At 36.9% G+C, this 22,068-nt stretch overlaps 1 long non-coding RNA gene across 1 annotated transcript; it reads left to right on the forward strand.

The window, feature by feature from the left end:
• The first annotated feature begins 12,733 nt into the window (after positions 1-12,733).
• Positions 12,734-19,446, forward strand: LOC114289960 (uncharacterized). Its single transcript, XR_003638810.2, has 2 exons — positions 12,734-13,278; positions 19,182-19,446. It is a non-coding gene; the product is annotated as an uncharacterized LOC114289960 (long non-coding RNA).
• Positions 19,447-22,068: the final 2,622 nt, after the last annotated feature.

Consider the following 22,068-nt stretch of genomic DNA (forward strand, 5'->3'; position numbering starts at 1 on the left):
TGTGTTACATTGATTGGAGTGTTACATTTTGGGGGAGGGGAAATACACTAAAGAGTTTTTTTTGAAATGTTACGTTGCTATGTTTGAGAAAACCTACACTAAAAAGTTTTTTAGTATATTACATTAGAGTGTTATGTTTGAAAAAAGTACACAAGTACATTGATTGGAATGTTATGTTTGAAAAAAATACACTAAGAATTTTTTTATAATATTACATTGTTGCATTTAAAAAAAGTATACTAAAGAGTTGAGAAAGAACATGAGGAACGCTTGCGAGTTGTACTTGAGTTGCTTAGAGCATACCATTTGTGTGCTAAGTTAGGAAAGTGTGAGTTTTGGTTAAAAGAAGTTAAATTCTTAGGCCATATGGTATCCGAAAAAGGGGGTGATTATAGATTCATTGAAGATAGACGCAGTGCAAGATTGGGAACAACGTAAGAATGCCATTGAGATCCGAAATTTCTTGGGCTTGGCCAATTATTACCGACGTTTTGTGAAGGATTTCTCTAGATTGGCTTCACCGTTAACCAAATTAACAAGGAAGGGAATTAAATTCGTGTGAAGTGAGGCTTGTAAAAATTCGTTTCAAGAGCTTAAGGTTAGATTTACCACTGCTCCAATTTTGATTATTTTAGAGAGGGGTTTGGGTTATTCGGTTTATTGTGATGCGTCTCGGGAAGGATATTCAGAAAATGACTTTTCATACACAGTATGGCCACTATGAGTTCTTAGTGATGCCTTTTGTGTTAACCAATACATCGGCTTCGTTTATGGACTTGATGAACTAAGTCCTTCATGAGTTCTTAGATCGATTTGTGGTTGTCTTTGTCGACAACATCTTAGTCTACTCATCCTCCGAGAGGGAACACGCAAAACACTTGCGAGTTGTACTTGAGTTGCTTAGAGCATGCCGTTTATATGCTAAGTTAGGAAAGTGTGAGTTTTGGTTAAAAGAAGTTAAGTTCTTAGGCTATATGGTATTCGGAAAATGGGTGATTATAGATTCATCGAAGATAGACGTAGTGCAAGATTGGGAACAACCTAAGAATGCCTTTAAGATCTAGAGTTTCTTGGGCTTAGCCAGGTATTACCGACGTTTTGTGAAAGATTTCTCTAGATTGGCTTCACTATTAACCAAATTGACAAGGAAGAGAATTACATTCGTGTAGAGTGGGGCTTGTAAAAAGTCGTTTCAAGAGCTTAAGGTTAAATTCACCACTGCTCCAATTTTGATTATTCCAGAAAGGGGTTTGGGTTATTCGGTTTATTGTGATGCATTTCGGGAAGGTTTGGGTTATGTATTGATGCAAAAGGGGAAAGTGGTAGCGTGTGACTCACAGTAGTTGAAAACACATAAGAGAAACTATCCTACACACGATCTAGAGTTAGCAGCGGTGATTTTTGCCTTAAAAGTCTAGAGGCATTACTTGTATGGGCAGAGATTTGAAGTGTTTTCCAATCAAAAGAGTTTGAAATATCTGTTTTCACAGAAAGACTTGAATTTGAGTCAGAGGAGGTAGATAGAGTTTATGGAGGATTGTGATTTCGAGTTACACTATTATCTAGGGAAGGCTAATGTAGTGGCCGACGCTTTGAGTAGGAAATCTGTAAGCAGTATAGCTAATATCGCGATCAGGGAATGGGAGATGTTGGCCGTAGTGGGCGAGTTAGGCTTGCATCTTAGCGAGTCTGTTGAGTAGGCCATTTTGTTCATTGTATTTGCACAACCTACTCTAGTGAGTCGAGTTATAGAAGTACAGCGGGGTGATCGCGAAGTGGAATCTATCCGAGGAAAGATATCTAGTGGGAAGATAGAGAATGTGTAGACACCCCATTTTTGACCGACCTTAAGACTCAGACGTCACCGATTGAGCGCTTGGTGATGTTGCATAATGTGCTCGTTCAGAAGTTTCAGAGTCGCGGCCGTAAGCCCTACCTCCGGACTTCCGAACCCTTTTCTATGCCTTGTCTCGGTTTGCGAACCAGACTCGGTTTTCTCTGTTTCTTTTCCTGAAGGGAGGGAGAGGTCTCGTAGACCATTTCTCAATGTCCGTAGGCTACATTTGGTGGCCGTAGGCCATTTTGCCCATTTCGGAGTCCGGTTCCCGGTTTTCGGAGCCGTCAGGCCGTGTGCCTCGGTTCGGGACCGCTTAACCATCTCCTATTGCTCTGATTTTTGGCATACATCTTATTTTCTCCCTTTTGAGGGACACTGGGGGCTGAGAAACCCACTTCGAGGTCGAATACCATTTTCGGTGCTTAACAGCCCATTTTCGGGACCCCGAACTGCGTGTTTTGGCCCCGGAACGTTCGTTTTGCAACGGTTTTCGTTCATTTTTGGCAGGTACCTCTGTTTTATCACAAGGAAGGTCACTGAAGGGTGGGAGGCCAGCAATTGTTGCAGCAACCAGTTATCTCTCCTCCGGGGCCTCCCGGGGCCCGTTTTTGCAACTTCCGGGCTAATGTTGAATACCTTAGGGGTAGTGTTGCCAACTTTCAACCACATATCTGTGATCTACACATCTGGGAGGCCACTAAAAGTTGGTGGCCGGCCATTAAGGTCACCTGACCCTTTTGACCCCTTTCTTCCGGGCTAATGTTGAACCCCTTGGACCTTTTTTCTTGAACTTTGAACCACATATCTGTGATGTACACACCTGAGAGGCCCCTAAAAGTTCATGGCCGGCCAGTAAGTCAACTTGACCCTTTTGACCCCCTCTTTCCGAGCCATTGTTGAACCCCTTGGGCCCACTTTCTTGGAATTTCAATTACATGGTTGTGTTGTACACACATAGGGCTACCTCCCCAATATCTGGCCGGCCAGAAAAGCTCGTTGACCCTTTTGACCCCTAGCCGGCCGGCTAGGGGGTGTGGCCGGCCGGCCACCTCCAGCAAAAGTATGAGGCCGGCCGTATTCTCCTCACTGTACCCTTTCCAGCTGTTGGGCAATATCCCCCAGATATTTTCTGTATCCGGGGGATATTTTGGGAGAGAGTTATGCTCTCCAATTCACCCCCCTTTTACACCCCTTTCTTGACCTTATAGCCAGCTGAGGGTCTTCTTCTTGAGGGTTAGAAAAATTCCTCTCCAAGCACAAACCCTAAACTCGATTGTCATCCTTCTCAATTCTCCAAAAAACCCTAACTTCTTAACCTTCATTCCTTCTACACCACCAAGCTCTACCACCACCATCTCATTTCCAGCAGCAAGGGAAGATTCTTGAAGGCTAAAGAAGCTGCAAATCAACCCAAGAAGCAACAAAATCTCGAATCTTCAAGGGTAAGTTACACTTTTACCCTTTTGACCCTTTATCTTGTTCCATTTCTAAGCCCCTCTTGATTTTTGTTTCAAGCTCCGGCCCTAACTGAAAAGGGCCATATTTTGAGCTCATCTTCACTTCTCATTAAGGGCTCAACCCTGTTTGAGCCCTCCATAATACACTTGCTTCATTGACCATCTTGTATGTCATAGATTTGCATGCTATTTTTGACCCATGAGAAATTTATTTTCGAGCATGTTGTAAACTGATATAGGGCTTATTTTGAGCCCCTCTTCAACATTGGAGAAGGGCTCAACATTGTTTGGTGTCTCCATGTATCACTTGTAGTTCAATCCCTTATTTGGCCCCATTTTTGCATAAGTTGATAGCCCTCTTGGATTCTGTTTTTGGACCTTGGTCCGAACTGAAAGTGGCCTTGTTTTGGCCTATACTTCATGTTTCATTCACACTTTTTTCCTGTTTGGTGATTATTTTATATACTTCATGTTATAGCACCTTTTGGGCCTTGTTTTGCATCCCATTTTTAGCATATTTGTATACTGATTTTGAGGCTGCCATATACTGTAAATGTTCATATTTTTGGTCCATCTTCAGTGTTGTAGAAGGAAATTTTTCAGTTTGGGTTTAGCTTATACCACTTGCTTCATTACCCCTATCTTGGCCCCTATTCTTGTATGCTATTTTTGCCATACCTATATTTGCTGTTTGGCCATGTCTATAACTGGAAAAGTGGTTATCTTGGGGCTGTCTAGCTTCTGTCTTTGCATTGCATGTCCATGTTGTGCATATTTAGCATGGCTATAGGCCATTTCGGGTGCCTAATGTTGCATTTCGGGACATTTCCTTACATTTCATATCATTTCGCTTCATTTCGGGACTGTTTTCCCCATATTTTGTTGCTGAAATTCCATTAGCATGCTTGCATATCATTTTTGCCATGTTTCATCGCATTCCATCATCGCCTCGGTTTGCGTGCCCGTGTGCACGCATTTCGAGGCACTCCATTTTTATCCGACGGCATCCGATGTGAGTGTGGCTGAGGCTCACTCATGTTGGTATAAGCCCATTTGTCATTTTCATGTCATTTTAGCATCGCCTCGGTTTGCGTGCCCGTGTGCACGCATTTCGAGGCACTCCATTTTTATCCGACGGCATCCGATGTGAGTGTGGCTGAGGCTCACTCATGTTGGTATAAGCCCATTTGTCATTTTCATGTCATTTTAGCATCGCCTCGGTTTGCGTGCCCGTGTGCACGCATTTCGAGGCACTCCATTTTTATCCGACGGCATCCGATGTGAGTGTGGCTGAGGCTCACTCATGTTGGTATAAGCCCATTTGTCATTTCCATATCATTTTAGCATCGCCTCGGTTTGCGTGCCCGTGTGTACGCATTTCGAGGCACTCCATTTATATCCAACGGCATCCGATGTGAGTGTGGCTGAGGCTCACTCATGTTGGTATAAGCCCATTTGTCATTTCCATGTCATTTTCATTGTATCTGTCATCGCCTCGGTTTGCGTGCCCGTGTGCACGTACTTCGAGGCATGTCATTTTCATTGTATCTGTCATCGCCTCGGTTTGCATGCTCGTGTGCACGTATTTCGAGGCATGTCATTTTCATTGTATCTGTCATCGCCTCGATTTGCGTGCCCGTGTGCACGTACTTCGAGGCATCTCATTTTCATTGTATCTATCATCGCCTCGGTTTGCGTGCCCGTGTGCACGTACTTCGAGGCATCTCATTTTCATCATTCTGTCATCGCCTCGGTTTGTGTGCCCGTGTGCACGTACTTCGAGGCATCTCATTTTCATTACATTCCGTCATTTTCTCGGTTTGCGTGCCCGAGTGCACGTATTTCGAGGCCTATCATTCCATAGCATTATGTATGTTAGGATTGTATATTAGTTGCATTTCATGCATATCATGCATATTGCATCATGTCCGGAATAGGAATTAGCCCGGGCACAGGAAACGAGGTACATTTCGTACTCCGAGTGACGGAATGTGTCTCAATTCCCCAGTCACCGACACTCCGGATTACCCATGATGGAGTTAGGTTTTAGCTGTAGTTTCATGTGCATTCATCCTATATTGAGTTGTGCATTTCGATTCCTCGGCCATCATGCCTCGGTATGCGTGATTGGTGGCACGAGGATCGAGACATGCATATATCTGTGCAGATACATTGCTATGCCCCTTTCCTGCTCTCTGTTGCAGCAAAACGAAGAATCAGCAATTTTTCTGGGCTCAGCACGCATTTCAAGAACAGGTGTAAACAGAGGCTAATTGGGGCATTCCGGTGGATTTCCGCGCAAGACAACACGGACATGCATCATCCATCAGAAGCAAGACAATCCCTGGCTCGCACGCCAGTTTTATCTGCTTTCTTAGTTAATTCATTAATTAATTAGAAATCTGTAATATTCTTTTATTCGGGACTGTAATATTTAGACTGTATTATTTATTCGGACCCTCCGAGTGAGGGCGCAACTGTAATAAGTGTGGGTGAGTGTGATGCATGTCTTCCAATCCCACGTCTTTCTCCCTTTGATTTATCCGCTTTTGTTGGTTAGATTAGGGCATGTTTAAATTAGCATACAGTATGATAGCATGTTTGCATTCATCCATCTGTTTTGCATGCATCGGGCTCGGCGCATCATACTAACTGCATTGTATTTTCAATTCCAAGTTGAATACATGATAGTTGTAGCATTCCATACGCCATGTTTAGAATAGCCGAGCCTGCTATAGTTGCATTTTGCATGTGTTGCATTAGGCATTTCTGTATACTTAGGATTCATGCATGATTTCTAATAAGTATCTATTTTGGCTTGGAGTACCTGGTGAGTTTTATGCTTTAGCATCCTTGCATGTGTGTGAGTGAATGCCATGATAGCATACTTACCATGAGGCTATGTGCTTATCTGATATAACTGCCTGAATGCCTGTGGGTGAAGGTTGGGTTACTTAAATTGGAATAAGTCACCAAATGTTTTCAAGCCTACCTGCGGGTAGCAAACCATTTTCAAAAACAAACAAGAAGTGTTTTGTTCCAATCTAGGCGACCTGGTCTATACTTATGTACTGTGTACATCACATAGTAACCTAGGCTAATAAACCGGTTTAAGAACTCACAATGTTTTCAAAAATCGATATCATGGTTAGTAGAGGCCGGTCTTTGACCGGGCGAGCGGGGGTGCTCACGAAGTGACCTTCCCCAATCGTACCCAAGTTCCCGAGCCGAAGCAGCTTTGGTGATGACGGACACGTGGCCTTTTGGCACCGAGTCAGGGTTTCCTAAATTTCCCAAAATAAAATATTTAGGTGGCGACTCTGTATCTGGCAAAGCAGTCCATGTTTGGCACTACTTTTTCAAAAATCAGTTTTCTCAAAACGACTTGCCAGATTTGGACTCTTTGGTTCAGATTAAGAACCGTGACAAACATTGAGAGTCCGAGCTGTAGCGAGGCCCCCCCGCGGGCTTGTTACAGAATGGCTTGAATGTTTATTCTGACTCGAGTATGAGGTATCTAAACCGTCTATTTTTGCCAAAGTCTTATAGAGAGGAGGTACTCTAATGCTGTGTTTGGTTGGGGGATTTGAGGAGGGATTTGGAAAGGGAAATGGAAAAGATAGGTGAAATGTGAATAAAACATGCCTATATTTCACCTAGTTTCACACACATTTTCTCTTTCCCTTTCCCAATCCCTCCCCAAATCCCCCAACCAAACACAGTGTGAGAATTCCATCATTCACTCCTTGCGGTACACTCTGGTGGCACAAAGATGTACCATAACCTTAGTCGCTAGTTTTGGTGGAGGGGGATGAAGAGAGATGTAGCCTTGTCTGTTTTGAAATGCTTTACTTATCAACAAGTGAAGGCCGAGTATCAACAGCCAATGAGTTTATTGTAACCTTTACTTACAACCGAGCGAAAGTGAAAGCATGTCACTATGGATTTTGTTGTAGGTCTTCTAAGGACTTAACGAGGTAATGATGTCGTGTGGGTAATAGTCGACTGCTAACCAAATCAACACATTTGGTACCTATACGCATGAGTGACTTCATAGATTGTCCTGCTGAACTATATGCTAGGGACATAGTTCGACTTCATACGGTCTCTATAACTATTATCTCGGATAGAGATCCATGTTTCACGACTTAGTTGTGGTAGAGTCTACAGAATGCCTTGGGCACTAGATTGACATTTAGTACCGCTTATCATCCTCAAACTGATGAGCAGTCTGAGCGAACAATTCAGATTTTAAAGGACATGCTTCGGGCTTGCGTTCTCGATTTTAAGGGGTCATAGGAGAGGCTTTACCTTTGGTGAAGTTTGCCTATAGTAATAGTTTTTAGGCGAGTATTGGCATGGCGCCTTTTGAGGACTTGTATGCCTGATCATGTAGATCTCTAGTATGTTAGGCTGAAGCGGGTGACACACCAATGTTAGGTCTTGAACTAGTCCAAAAAATGACGAAGAAGGTTGTGCTTATTTGTAAGAGGTTGGTTTTGGTTTAGAGTCGTTAGAAGAACTATGCCGACCGTAGGAAGAGGCCCTTATCTTTTGAGGTGGAGGACCATGTGTTTCTTAAAAAATTTCCAAGATGAGGTTTGATGAGATTCGGAAAGAGTGGAAAGTTGACTCCTCGATTTATTGAGCCTTTTGAGATTTTAGAGCGAATTAGGAAAGTAGGTTATCATTTGGCCTTGCCGCCTCAACTTTCTAGGGTTCATGACATGTTTCATATCTGTATGCTCCGGAAGTACAAACCTGATCCTTCACATGTGTTGGATTGAACCGATTAGAGGTAGATGAGGATGCCCCGTATGCAGAGAGACTAGTTTGAGTCTTAGATACTCGAGAGCAAGTTTTGAGGGGCAAGACTATTCCATTGGTTAAGGTGTTGTGGCGACACCACGGGGTTAAGAAAGTGACTTGGGAGCGTGAGGCAGAGGTCCGTGAAAAGTATCCGGACTTGTTTGTTATTGTTTAGGTCCTTGTGACTTTTTGTGTTTTGTTGTAATATGTAATTGTTATGAATGTGATGGAGGTTTGATTTATAATAGCTTGTGAGAGATGACATTGTTTCATTATTGTTCCTAGTATGGATTGTCAATGAGATTAAATCCAGTGATTGTTGGTTTGACTTAAATTTTGGGGATAAAATTTCTTAAGGGGGGAATATTATAACGGTTCAGGTTTAGACCCGACCCTTTTCATACTCTTAGATTCGGGATTTTGCACCTTTAACTGTTGTTCATGCCCTTTATCATCTTGTTAATAGTCGAGTTGAGTTGTTGATTGTGTTTGAAATAGGTTAGGAGTTAGTTTTTCTAAAAAATGGTTATCTATTTCACTTTATGTTCGCTCGAGCGTTGCTTTAGTTGCTCAAGCGGTCTTTGAGATCTCTTAGTATTTTTGTAGACCTGTAAAACTTCTGGAAAACTTCTGGAAATGGGTGATCTTCACTCAAGTAGTCTTTTCTTCGCTTGAGCGGTCTTTTGCAAGTCTGAACTTTTGGAAAGGGGTCATTGTGCGCTCGAACAGTGTCACTTATTATGCCTGATGCTTGAGCGATGGTTTGGTTGCTCAAGCGGTCTATGCGTATATCAGATCGGGGAAAGGGGATTTTTGTCACTTTTTCACTCTCACACTCTCTAAAACAGTCCAAGCCCTAATTCATTCTCTCTCTCTTTTTAGTTCGTGCCTTAAAACCCCAAATACTTCTAATCCATTGATTTCTCCACTATAGCTCGTTGGAGAAAAAGGTAGAGCTCGTTGAAAGCTTTGTTTTAATTGGAGAGGATCTCGTTTTCAACCTTATCAAACTTCCACCCTTGCTCTCTTCCTCTTCTACTCTTAAGGTAGAGATTTCTTTAACATTTGGTATGATTCTTAGCTTAGTTATTTGCTCTTTGAAAAGGATTAGTGATTTGAAGTTTTGGGCTAAACTTAGGGTTTGATTTTGTAATATAAAATAGGAGTTTTTCAAATAAACTCTTGAGAAAGGTTATGGGAGTATATAAAAGGTTGGGCTGTGTTAAAATGTTAGAATTTCCTTACTTAAATGTGATTTTGAAAGTAAAGGATGTTTTATTTGAAAATCATTTATATTCAATTTATGAAAGAAAATGAAAGGATGTTGGGTTTTGAAAAGATAAGTGAAATGTATCTGTTGATGATGAGAGTAGAGTTAGATATGTATTATCGCTCCCATTTAGAAAATTTTGAGATTGTATTTGTTGTTAGAAAATTATCTATTGAGTAGAAATATTTGTTTTGGGCTATTAGTAGAGGACAGTTTTGATTGTTGTAGAAATTGCATGAGAATTAGGTGAATTAAAACTAATTACTCATACATCTTGCTTTAAGCATTGTTCATACTTAAACATTGAAAATGTATTATTTTGAGAAAAATGGGTGTATACCTTTGTGAATCTGGTTGAGGGGTGTGGTTATGGTTATTAAATTGGCTTGTGTGTCCTTAGTAAAAGTCTAGAAATCTACGCAGTTAGGTGCTGATCCTTCCGGTTAGTACTGGTAAAATGGCTTTAGCAGTGCTTGTATAACGTACTGGTAGACATGTACCTAGAGATTCCCAGTGTTTTGTATCCACCGTTCTATTTTCTAATATAAAATGATATTTTTCTTGAATTGATATCTAAAATTGGCATACATTGTTTTGAGATGGAAAAAGTATAGTGTTTGGAAAATGGCATGCATATGCATTCACCTTATGACTTCGTTAAGTTTCATACATTGTGTTAAAATATCTCCACTGAGTTTTAGCTCACCCTATGTAAAAAATAACTTTCAAGTGCTGATGATAGGCCTCTGCAAAGGACATAGCTTTGGAGGACTTGGAGCCGAGAGCTCCTTTTCATTCTTTTGTGTAATTATTTTGAACAAGCCTTGGGCTTTATTTGTATTGAGTTTAACTCACTTTTGTTGTACCCAAGCATTAAGGCATAAACTTATCTGTATGTCCTTTTGTTTAGATTCATTTACTATTGACATATGCTATAAATGTATACATGCATATGTCACATTTTGTACTATTAAGGAGTACTAATGAAATGTTCAATTATCAAAAGTTATACTTTTCACAAAAGGTCATGCTATGGGCTGTTGTCATTATTTCATGGCGTTATAGAGAATATTGTATAATATATGTAAATGATATTTTAATTTTCTCTAAAACTAGAGAAGAACATCGAAATCATGTCAAAAAAATAGCTCAAGAATTCATAGATCATGTGTTTAAAATTTTTGAATGGGTATAGAATTGCATAAAAAATTTGGGATTAGTAATTGATGACAATAAGAAAAAAATTATGCTTCAAGACCATATCTCTGAAAAATCAGAGTTTCCTGAAGGGAAAGGAGATGTGAAGTAACTTTAACGATTTTTAGGAATAATTAACTATACTAGAAGGTTTGTTGCAAACTTATCTGAATTAGTGGACTCATTGAGTAAAAAGCGTAGAAAATGAAATTAGAGTTGGAATCTAGAATATATCAAAAAAAAAAAAAAAATCTAATATAAAGAAGATAGTAAAAAATATTACTAAATTAAGTCGACCTAATCAATGAGATAAATTAATCTTGGAAGTAAATATTCTTAAGAATAATTGGGGAGCAACATTAAAATTAATACCCCTAAACAATATGAAGAACATATATATGAATATAGGAGTGGTGGTTTTAAATATGCTAAAATAATATGCCACATAAATGAAAAATAATTTCGTATTATAAAAAATGGTATAAAATATTTTTATATTTATTTAGTTTTTAAACATTTCATTACCATTATAGATAATAGTGTTTTAATTTTTATTTTTGAAAAGAGATGTGAGTCAAAGCAGGCTAAACATGCAGCATTGATTTCATTATTTTAAAATTTTTGATGTTGAATATATTTCTTTTAAGAAAAGTTCTATTACACATTCTCTAATAAGGGAATTAAGTTTTATGGTGTAAAAATCCAAAATTTTAGCTAAAAAAAGCTACAGTTAGACTTGCAACAAACTAGGTTAGAAAGCAGAAAATAGCAAGACGAGGAATTTAAAAAGTTCTTCAGCTAGCAAAGCATGTATGGCTGAAATCACGACAACAAAAGAAAAAATTCTAAATTTTAAAACAAAGAATTTAAAAAGATTCTTAACAAAAGGGAATATAGTAGAAACCCCTCCTATAATTTAAAAATCATTTTACAATCCTAGCCTAGAATCATAAAGTAAAAAACTTTTCAAAATTTGTGGTTTGCACTGCACAATAACAAAAGAAAAGATACACGCAAAATTGTTAGTTTCATTATTGATTTTGTTAGGTTTCTAGAAAATGAACTTAGCAACGTCTTCTATGAGGACGAGATATTGGAAGAAAATGAACTTAGCAATGTCTTGCTGAAAAAATCAAACAAATTTCAAAGAATAAAATGAACACGAAGAAATATTTCATGTTATACTTAGCATAATCCTTCAACTGGGATCATGATTGGCCAAGTCTTAAGTTATCGATGAATAAAATTAATATATAATGGGTTAAGTTTAAAATTATTGATACTGTGAAAATTGATACATTCACCTCATAACTCTGTTAAGATTCATACACTGTGTTAGAGTATTTTTACTGGGCTTTGACTCACCCTAAGTGGAAAACCATTTTCAAATACTGATGATATGCCTCCGCCATGGTAATAGCTTGGGAGGACTGGGAGCCAAGAGCTTCTGTTTTTGTTATTGTTGTATTTATTTTGTACAAGCCTAGGGCTTTATTTGTATTGAGTTTAAACTCACTTTTGTTGTAACCAAGCACCGTCTTGGAAAGTTGTGGCCAATAGAGCATTACCATATCTGTTTATTTTTATTTTATATCTTGTACCAATGACACATGCTATAGATTCAGGGTTAGAACTTGTGAATATATTACTGCATATGTTACACTTTTGAAAAGAGGTGAAACCTTATGAATGGAAGAAGATTATATTTAGTCATCTGTTGATATTTAATATCTGTTGTATGATAATCTTATTGTAATATTTTCAGAGAGTTATAGTGTTATAGTTACATCATATAAGACTCACATAAATCTCACACTCATATGAATATTGTATAAAATATTTGAATCAATGTAGTCCTAAATACAATATAAAAATAAAATATAAGCCCAAAAGTTATATAAAATTGTTATAAGGCTTGAATTTTAATTTATTGTTAACTTAATTATCCTCTGCACGTGTATTTTTAGAATTGGTATATTTCTCCCAAACTGATTAATCGTAGTTGTTTATATAGGTTTTTTGCTATTTCTATTCTATTATTATTTATTTTTTTCTAACATGCGATTATTTAATTTATCTATTTTTTTATAATTATTTCTAATATTATTTTTTATTTAATTTCATTATACTTTTCTTGTTCCACCATTATTTCTAGGGGTACTCGGGCGAAAAATCCAATCATATATTTCTTATGCCCAAAGGTCCACACGCAACTTTATTATGTCCATAAGGACAAGCTCTCTCTCTCTCTCTCTCTAGTTCTCTTTCTCTCCTTCTCCTCCTCTCCTCTTCTGCCGAAATCAATGCTGGAGGCGACCCTCTCCAATCGATCTCCGTCAGTGAATCGCATAGATCTACACAAACAACCACCGCATCACCAGTTCCTCACCGCCGATCTCTTTCCTTTCTCGCCTTCATTGTCGTCTGTTTATCGCCAAATTTTCTACCACCAACGCCAAACTCGACGGGACTGCCGAGTCTCCGATCTGTCTCACGTGGCTCGGATCTCACTCCCCATGCCCATCGTGCTGCCAGATCCTCGCCGTGGCTCGGTGTCAAAAGTGCAGTGGCTCAGTGTCGATGGTTGAGAGCCTCGAGTGATGTTAGAAAGAGGGAGAGAGTTGATCTCTACTTCTTGGTCACTTTCTCTATTTTCACAAGCTTAGGTAGCTCTATTCCATGAGTTATCAACACTCACAAATTCCTAGGTCCATTACTCTATCACACTCTGTTAGCAGGTATTTTAATATTATCATGTGTTATTGGTTTCCAGTCTAGTCTTCTCTTTAGTCTTTGCTAGCCTTATCTATCCAAGTCTCCTTCTAGTCTTCTCTCCTATCCATTCCAAGACTTGGAAGTTAAGCAATCCAAAGTCTTCATCAAGTCCACCAATCTTATCTACTCCTAAGTCTTGGTCAAGTCTCCTGTAGCTTATCCATCCAAGTTTTCATCCGTTCCTTATCCACCAAGGCAACTTCCAAGCTTTATCTTCTATATATTTGAGCTAGTGTCTTATCTAGATACATATACATGAGAGGTAAAGAAGTTTTGGGTTGCTTTTGTTATGTCTAATGTGAGATTATCAGGCAAATAAAAAGGGTGTGTGTGATAAAGCTTTGGGTTTAACCAATTGTGCAGTATTGGTGAACCATACGACTTAGTCGGGCTGTTGTATCCTGGGGGGGACAAGTCAAGGTTTTTTCTGCTGCACTGGTGTGAGGCTTTGCCTAACCACAGAGGGCTTGAATCTCCTTAAAGAGAGCGAATTTCCCGCGCCTCAGCCCTTATATTAATTGTTGTAACTTTTATTTTGTGTATTTTCTGGTGTTTTATTTGTAAGTATCACCAACAATTTTAAGGAGATTCAAATAGCAAAAGTTCATGGAGCCAGTACTGGAGAAGCCCAACGAGAATACCGGCGATCTCAACAAGCCCTTCCGGTTCAAGGGAGCTCATTTCAAGAGATGGAAAGGCAAGGTGCTTTTCTACCTTAGTCTCCTCAAGGTGGCGTATATCCTGACCGAGAAAAATCCTAACAAAGTCCCCACTGAAGAGATGACCGACGAGGAGTATGCTGCTCATCTTGAAAAAATCAAAAAATACAACACAGATGAGTATAAATGTCGATACTATCTTTTGAATTGTCTTTCAGATCAATTTTATGATTATTATGATACTACTTACACCACTGCCAAGAAAATTTGGAAAGCCTTGCAGAACAAATATGACACTGAAGAGGCAGGCGCTAAAAAATATGCTGCAAGCCGTTTTTTCTGTTATCAGATGACAGACGGAAAATCAGTGGTGGAGCAAGTTCAAGGTTTTCAGATGTTAGTAGCTGAAGTTAGATCTGAAGGCATCAAAATTGGAGACAATCTTGTTGTAGCAAGTATTGTTGACAAACTTCCATCATCTTGGAGGGAGTTCCAGAAATCAATGCGTCACAAGCAAAAAGAGACGTCCTTGGAGACTCTAATCACACGGATTCGGGTGGAGGAGGAAGCACGAGGACAAGATGCGCTTATGACACAAAAGCATTCCACTGGAAAGGTAAATTTAACTTATGGAAATACTTTACCTAAAGGTTGATTTCATAAAAATAGTCACTTGAAGCCAGTTAAGAAAATTTGGAAAAATACTGGAAGGCCACAAAATAAAAATTACCCGAGGCAAAAGAAATGGAACCAGGAACCCCCTTCACAAGATTTGACAAATGTGACATGTTTTGTGTGTAGCAAAAGTGGGCATATTGCTCGAACTTGCAAATTTCGGAAACAACAGCCTTGACCACAGGCTAATGTTACCGAGGAACCATTTGTGGCTATGATCACAGATATGTTTATGGTTCAATTTGTGGAAGGGTGGTGGGCAGACTCTGGTGCCAATAGGCATGTCTGCTATGATAAAGATTGGTTCAAAGATTTCACTCCTTTGAATGAGGAGATGGCTATTATGCTTGGTGACTCCAGTTTAACCAAGGTGCTCGGGTGTGGGGATGTTGAGTTGAATTTTACCTCTGGACGTGTGCTTGTTTTAAAAGATGTGTTGTACACACCGTCCATGATGAAAAATTTGATATCAAGTTATTTGCTTAACAAAGTTGGTTTCAAGCAGACTATTGAATCTGACCAATATGTAATCACTAAAAAAGGCATATTTGTGGAAAAAGGGTATGCCTGTGATGGAATGTTTAAATTAAATGTTGAGAATAAGAAAGTACATGTTTCTATTTACATGCTGTCTTCTATGAATTTTTGGCATGCTCGTCTGTGTCATATTAATAACCGATATGTGAGAGTCATGAATAGTTTAGGATTAATTCCCAGACTGACAAATAAGTTTGAGAAATGTGAAGTTTGCAGTCAAGCAAAAATAACTAAAAGGCCTCATAAAAGTGTGATGAGAAATACTGAATTGTTAGAATTAATTCACATTGATTTATGTGAATTTGAAAGAATTTTAACATGTAGTGGAAATAGATATTTTATCACTTTTATTGATGATTTTTCAAAATACACTTATGTATATTTGTTGAAAAATAAAAGTGATGCTTTTGAGAAATTTAAAGAATTCCTTCTTGAAGTCAAAAATCAATTCGGTAAAAAGATTAAAAGATATAGAAGTGATAGAGGTCGGGTGTATGAATCTTTTGGATTCAACTCGTTTGCTCAGTCTTTGAGAATAATCCATGAAACTACTCCACCATATTCACCTGCATCTAATGGTGTAGCAGAAAGGAAAAATAGAACTTTAACTGATTTAACAAATGCTATGCTCATTGAAGCAGGTGCTCCTTCAAATTTGTGGGGAGAAGCAATTTTAACTGCATGTTATGTTATGAATAGAGTGCCACATAAAAAAACAAAAGTTACACCTTTTGAGTTGTGGAAAGGACATAGGCCAAATTTGAAATATTTGAGGGTTTGGGGTTGTCTAGCTTTTGTTAGACTTGTGGACCCTAGAAGGCCTAAATTAGGTATGAAAGCTGCCACTTGTGCTTTTCTTGGATATGCAACAACTAGTACAGCCTATAGATTTTTTGATATTGAAAACAAAATAATTTTTGAATCGGGTGATGCAATTTTTCATGAAGAAAAATTTCCTTTTAAAATCTAAAAATGGTGGGGGTCAAAATTATCAAGAAAATATTTTATCTGAAACCGGTTCCTTTACTCCTCTTTTACAAAACCAAGATCCTATAGTTTTTGAACCTAGAAGGAGTAAAAGAGCCAGAATAGAAAAAGATTTTGGCCCTGATTATCATGTTTTTAATGTGGAGGAAACTCCATTAACTTTATAAGAAGCTTTGGCATCTCCTGACTCTGTTTTTTGGAACGAGGCTATAAATGATGAGATGGAATCATTATTATCCAATAAAACTTGGGTATTAGTAGATTTACCACCAGGTTGTAAAACTATTGGCTGTAAATGGGTTTTGAGAAAAAAACTTAAGCCGGATGGAACTATTGATAAATATAAAGCAAGGCTTGTTGCAAAAGGTTTTAAACAACGAGCAGATCTTGACTTTTTTGATACATTTTCTCCGGTTACTAGAATTACATCCATTAGATTATTAATTACAGTGGCTGCAATTCATGATCTAAAAATTCATCAAATAGATGTTAAAACAGCCTTTTTAAATGGAGACTTGGGTGAAGAAATCTATATGGATCAACCTGAGGGTTTTGTGGAACCCGGTCAGGAAAGCAAAGTGTGCAAGCTAGTTAAATCCCTATATGGCTTAAAACAAGCCCCTAAACAGTGGCATAAGAAATTTGATTCCTGCATGATTGAGAATGGCTATAAAACGAATGAATGTGATAAATGCATTTACTATAAATCTGAAGAAAATTCACATGTCATTATTAGCCTCTATGTGGATGATCTACTTATATTTGGCTCTAATTTGCATATCATCGTGGAAACTAAAAATATGCTTAGTAGCCATTTTGATATGAAAGATCTTGGTGAGGCTAATTATATTTTGGGAATGAAAATTACCAAAACCTGTGATGGTATATTTCTTGATCAGTCGCATTATGTTGAGAAAATATTGAGAAAATATAACTTTTATAACTGCAAGCATGCTCTTACTCCTTTTGATCCTCATGTGCATTTATTTCCTGTTGAAAATGATGAGGATGTAATTAATCAAAAGGAATATGCTAGTATGATTAGTAGCTTGCGTTATGCGACTAATTGTACGAGACCTGACATTGCCTATGCAGTTGGAGTACTTAGCAGGTTTACTAGCAAGCCTGGCAGTGATCACTGTCTAGCCATTGAGTGTATTATGAAATATTTATCTGGTACCATAAAATATGGCTTGTTTTATAATAAGTATCCTGCAGTACTTGAAGGTGATTGGAATACCTTGTCAGGTGATTCATTATCAACCACTGGTTACTTATTTACATTGGGAGGTGGTGCTATAAGTTGGAAATTGAAAAAACAAACCATTATTGCTAATTCAACAATGGAGGCTGAGCTTATTGCTTTAGCTACAGCTAGTGAAGAAGCAAATTGGTTGAGAGATTTGTTAAATGAAATCTCTTGTTGGGAAAAACCGATTCCACCTATATTGATTCATTGTGATAGCACCACAGCAATTGGTTGAGTTAATAACCGTTATCATAACGGTAAATCTAGACCTATCAGAAGAAAACACAGTACTGTGAGATCTTATATGAATAATGACATCATAAATGTGGATTATATTAAATCTGGTGATAATCTTGCAGATCCATTAACTAAGGCCTTAGCAAGAGATAGAGTCTGGAATACATCGAGGGGGATGGGGTTGAAGCCCATTGAATATAGCAGGAGCCATGTATGAGGATACTCAACCCAGAGACCAGAGATCCTGTAACTGGGTTTAATGAGAAAAATGATCATATGATGGCCGTGAGAAATGCACTAAATTACTTTTTTCCCATCCCTATGATGTAAGTGCATTTATCCTGAAACGTTGTAGATGTTGAGTTATTAAAAAACTCTTAATGAATTTCTGTAGCTCTTATTGAGTGGGGTGTCATAGTTATAGGAGCACCCTTGACAGAATTTACCTATGTGAGTGTGGTTGTGGGGCCGCTACCTATAAGATTTGGGCTAATTCTCAAACACACTCATGAATCCTGGGATCGCACAAGGCCGTAATGTGCTAGCTTTTAAAGCTTTTGTGAACACCTGGAATATTGTGTGTGTGCAATAATTATTTATTTTCCTTAAGTAGTCATAGTTCAATGCTGAGCATACTATTGGCTCTGGAGTAGATATTATTGTTTCACTAATGGAGGTTCAATGCAGAGCACACCTACCATGATGCATAATATCCTTATTTGCCTAATAATCTCAGTTTTTGTTACCTATAATATTAAAATAGGTAGGGGAATGTTAGCAGGTATTTTAATATTTTCATGTGTTATTGGTTTCCAGTCTAGTCTTCTCTTAAGTCTTTGCTAGCCTTATCTATCCAAGTCTTCTTCTAGTCTTCTCTCCTATCCATTCCAAGACTTGGAAGTTAAGCAATCCAAAGTCTTCATCAAGTCCACCAATCTTATCCACTCCTAAGTCTTGGTCAAGTCTCCTGTAACTTATCCATCCAAGTTTTCATCCGTTCCTTATCCACCAAGGCAACTTCCAAACTTTATCTCCTATATATTTGAGCTAGTGTCCTATCTAGATACATATACATGAGAGGTGAAGAAGTTTTGGGTTGCTTTTGTTATGTCTAATGTGAGATTATCAGGCAAATAAAAAGGGTGTGTGTGATAAAGCTTTGGGTTTAACCAATTGTGCAGTATTGGTGAACCATACGACTTAGTCGGGCTGTTGTATCCTGGGGGGGACAAGTCAAGGTTTTTTCTGCTGCACCGGTGTGAGACTTTGCCTAACCGCAGAGGGCTTGAATCTCCTTAAAGAGAGCGAATTTCCCGCACCTCAACCCTTATATTAATTGTTGTAACTTTTATTTTGTGTATTTTCTGGTGTTTTATTTGTAAGTATCACCAACACACTCTATTATAATTATATATATGTTTTGGTTTTGTAGTGATCTTTGATATGTTATGTTCATTATTATTCTCTTTGATTTGAAACATTTCTGTTGCAGATTAACCACCATTGATGCCCTAGTTGGAGCTTTCTTCTCAGAGCATTTCTAGATCTACATAACACTGGTGTGGTGGAAGCTAAATAATTTTGTGTTTGGTTGCTTATAGAAATTGAAAGAAATGAATCTCTCTCTCTCTCTCTCTCTCTCTCTCTCTCTCTCTCTCATATACTATTTTTTTTTTTTTTTGGATCTAGCTTCTTCTTGTATGTATGTATGAGTTGATGATGATGAGTCTGATTGCTTCCTTTCTATTCTTCCTCAATTTTTCACATCTCCTGCTTGCTGTAGGTGTATTGCTTGAAGATTTTCATACAGATATGTTGAGAATTCCATTAGTACAAATAGATTGTAAATTCCATTTTCCACCTCTCTATATATGTATATGTATGAGAATTTGAACAGATAAAGAGAGAAATTTGAACAGTTAAAAAAATTGAATAGATAAATTTTTTGAGTAGAGAAAAAAATGAACAGATAGAAAAAAATTGAACAGATAGATAAAAATTTGAACAAATAGTCAAAAAAGTCAACAAATAAATTAAAGGATAAAATTGAAAACAAATGTCTTCTAAAACGAACAAAAGGACTTCACACCAAACTATTTCACAAATGGTGGATTTCTCACCAACAAAAAATATTCACTGGATCTAATGCCTTATACATTCCTTAACTTGAACTTTTCAACAATTTTTTCTATTTCTAATTCTTCTACACTATAATTACTTAGATCTGTTTTTTCATTTTTTTGGTGGTATTAATTCAAAAGGTTCCTTTAGAGAGTTTCCCTGTAAGGATAAAGATAATTATTTGTATTATTTTCTTCCTTATTTTCTACAAGAGCTAACTACTTACATTTATCTAATAATAAATGCCGAATTTTGTGTATAATTTTTAGTTGATTTTTGTTAAATGCTTTTAATAACTTGATTATAGTATTATTTTGTTTAATAATTATTTGTAATGAAGTACTAATATTTAAATTATTTGATTCGACTTTTTTAATATATTTAATGTTCATATATTAATATTGGCAATGCTAAGAAATCCGTCTCTAATATCAATTCTAAAACACCTGCAGAGGATGATTAAGTTAATAATAAATTAAAATTCGAGCCTTATAATAATTTTATGTAACCTTTAGACTTATAGTTTATTTTGTATTGTCTTCTGGACTAAATTTATCTGAATTTAATACTTTAGAGACTTAATTGGCAAAATTAAAACTTTAGGGACTTAAACGAAAAGATGTTAAACTTTGGGGATTATAAAGTTTATCCATATTTAATAATTGGTTTAAAATTTCTAACATTACTTATACTTCGTTTTGTTTGAGTGATTTGGAAAGAATAAAAAAAAATTGAGAGTGATAGATTTTAATCCCTTGTTTGGATTATCAAATAAGAGCGAAATGAATTTCAATCCCTTATTTGGATTAACAAATAGGGGAACAAAGAGAAACACATTTCTCTCGTACCCCCTATTTTCAATGGGTTGGGCTTCTCTCGTATTGGCCATTTCAACTTGAGAGAATATTTGGATTTGGTAGGTTCGTTTTGGGACCAATTTTCGGTGACCTGAACCGTTCATTTTTAGGATTCATTGAGTAGAATATTCGTATAAAAATTCAAGACGATTGGATATTGTTAGCTATATGTTTAAATCAAATTTGTATTTAAAAAATGAATGGTATTCTTATAATTATATTTGTTGTCTATTTTAAAAAAAAAAAACAAATATGATCCAAACATACAACTACCGATATCTAACCATCTTAATTTTTTATATGAATATTCTACTCAATGAGTCCTAAAAAATAAACAGTTCAGATCACTGAAATCAGTTTCAAAATAGATTTACTAAGTCCAAACGCTCTCTCTAGTTGAGATGACAACTTGAGAGAAGTCAAACCCATAAAGAAATGATATAATGTTATATTACCAAATTAACCTTTTTATAGGTGTTAATATTTTTATTTGGTCATATCTAAAAGGATAGTTTTGGTATTATAATAAAATAATAGTTTCAATTCTCTCAATTTCTCTCCACTTTTGGAGAGATTAAAAATAGGTTGGCGTCTTTTACGTCAGTCATCTTAACTTGAGAGAGTGTTAATTTTTGGCAAGTTTATTTTGAGATTAATTTCAATGATTTGAATTGTCTACTTTTTAATACTCATAATTTTTTTTATTATTTTATTTTCTTCTATAACCTACCTCATCATTTCCTTTCTTTTCCATCCTAAATTACCAAAATAATATTAAGGTGTCGTTTGGCATGAAGATTGGATTGACTTTTTAGTTAAATTAGCTACAAAATGATAAAATAAGTTAAAGAATTAATAAAAAAAGTATCACATCCAAATCATAATTATTTTACTTTTATTTTTTTCTTACAAAAATAAAAAAAAATCAACTTAAATAATTTTTTTAATCAAAACTAAAATAGTCAAAAAAATAAAAAAACTTAAAAACCAACCCAACTTTCCAAAAAACACTTAAGAACCAACCCAACTTTCCTCACCAACCATATTTGGCAACCGACAGCATTACAGCGACCTGGAGCTGACATTTTTTTTAAAATTTGCTTTATAGGAAATCCTCACATCCTCTTATAGATCTAAAGCAGCGCACGGATTGAGATTATTAAGGTATTCTGTTATTCACTCCAAATGAGAGATTGTAACCCACTAACCCCTCAATACAAGTCCCATTTAAATAAGGACTCACACAGTAGAGAGGAGTCGAACCTATGCTAATTTACCGCATTAGCATAATTTTATTATGAAATTTTATAAAATCAACTATAAAAAGTATAATCTTGTCACAAATTGATATAACAAAAAAGTCGTAACCAAGTCACAAATTTTTGTAACATCAACTATAAA

Source organism: Camellia sinensis, chromosome 12, assembly GCF_055761805.1.
Source record: "Camellia sinensis isolate YWXY chromosome 12, ASM5576180v1, whole genome shotgun sequence".
Taxonomy (NCBI): domain Eukaryota; kingdom Viridiplantae; phylum Streptophyta; class Magnoliopsida; order Ericales; family Theaceae; genus Camellia; species Camellia sinensis.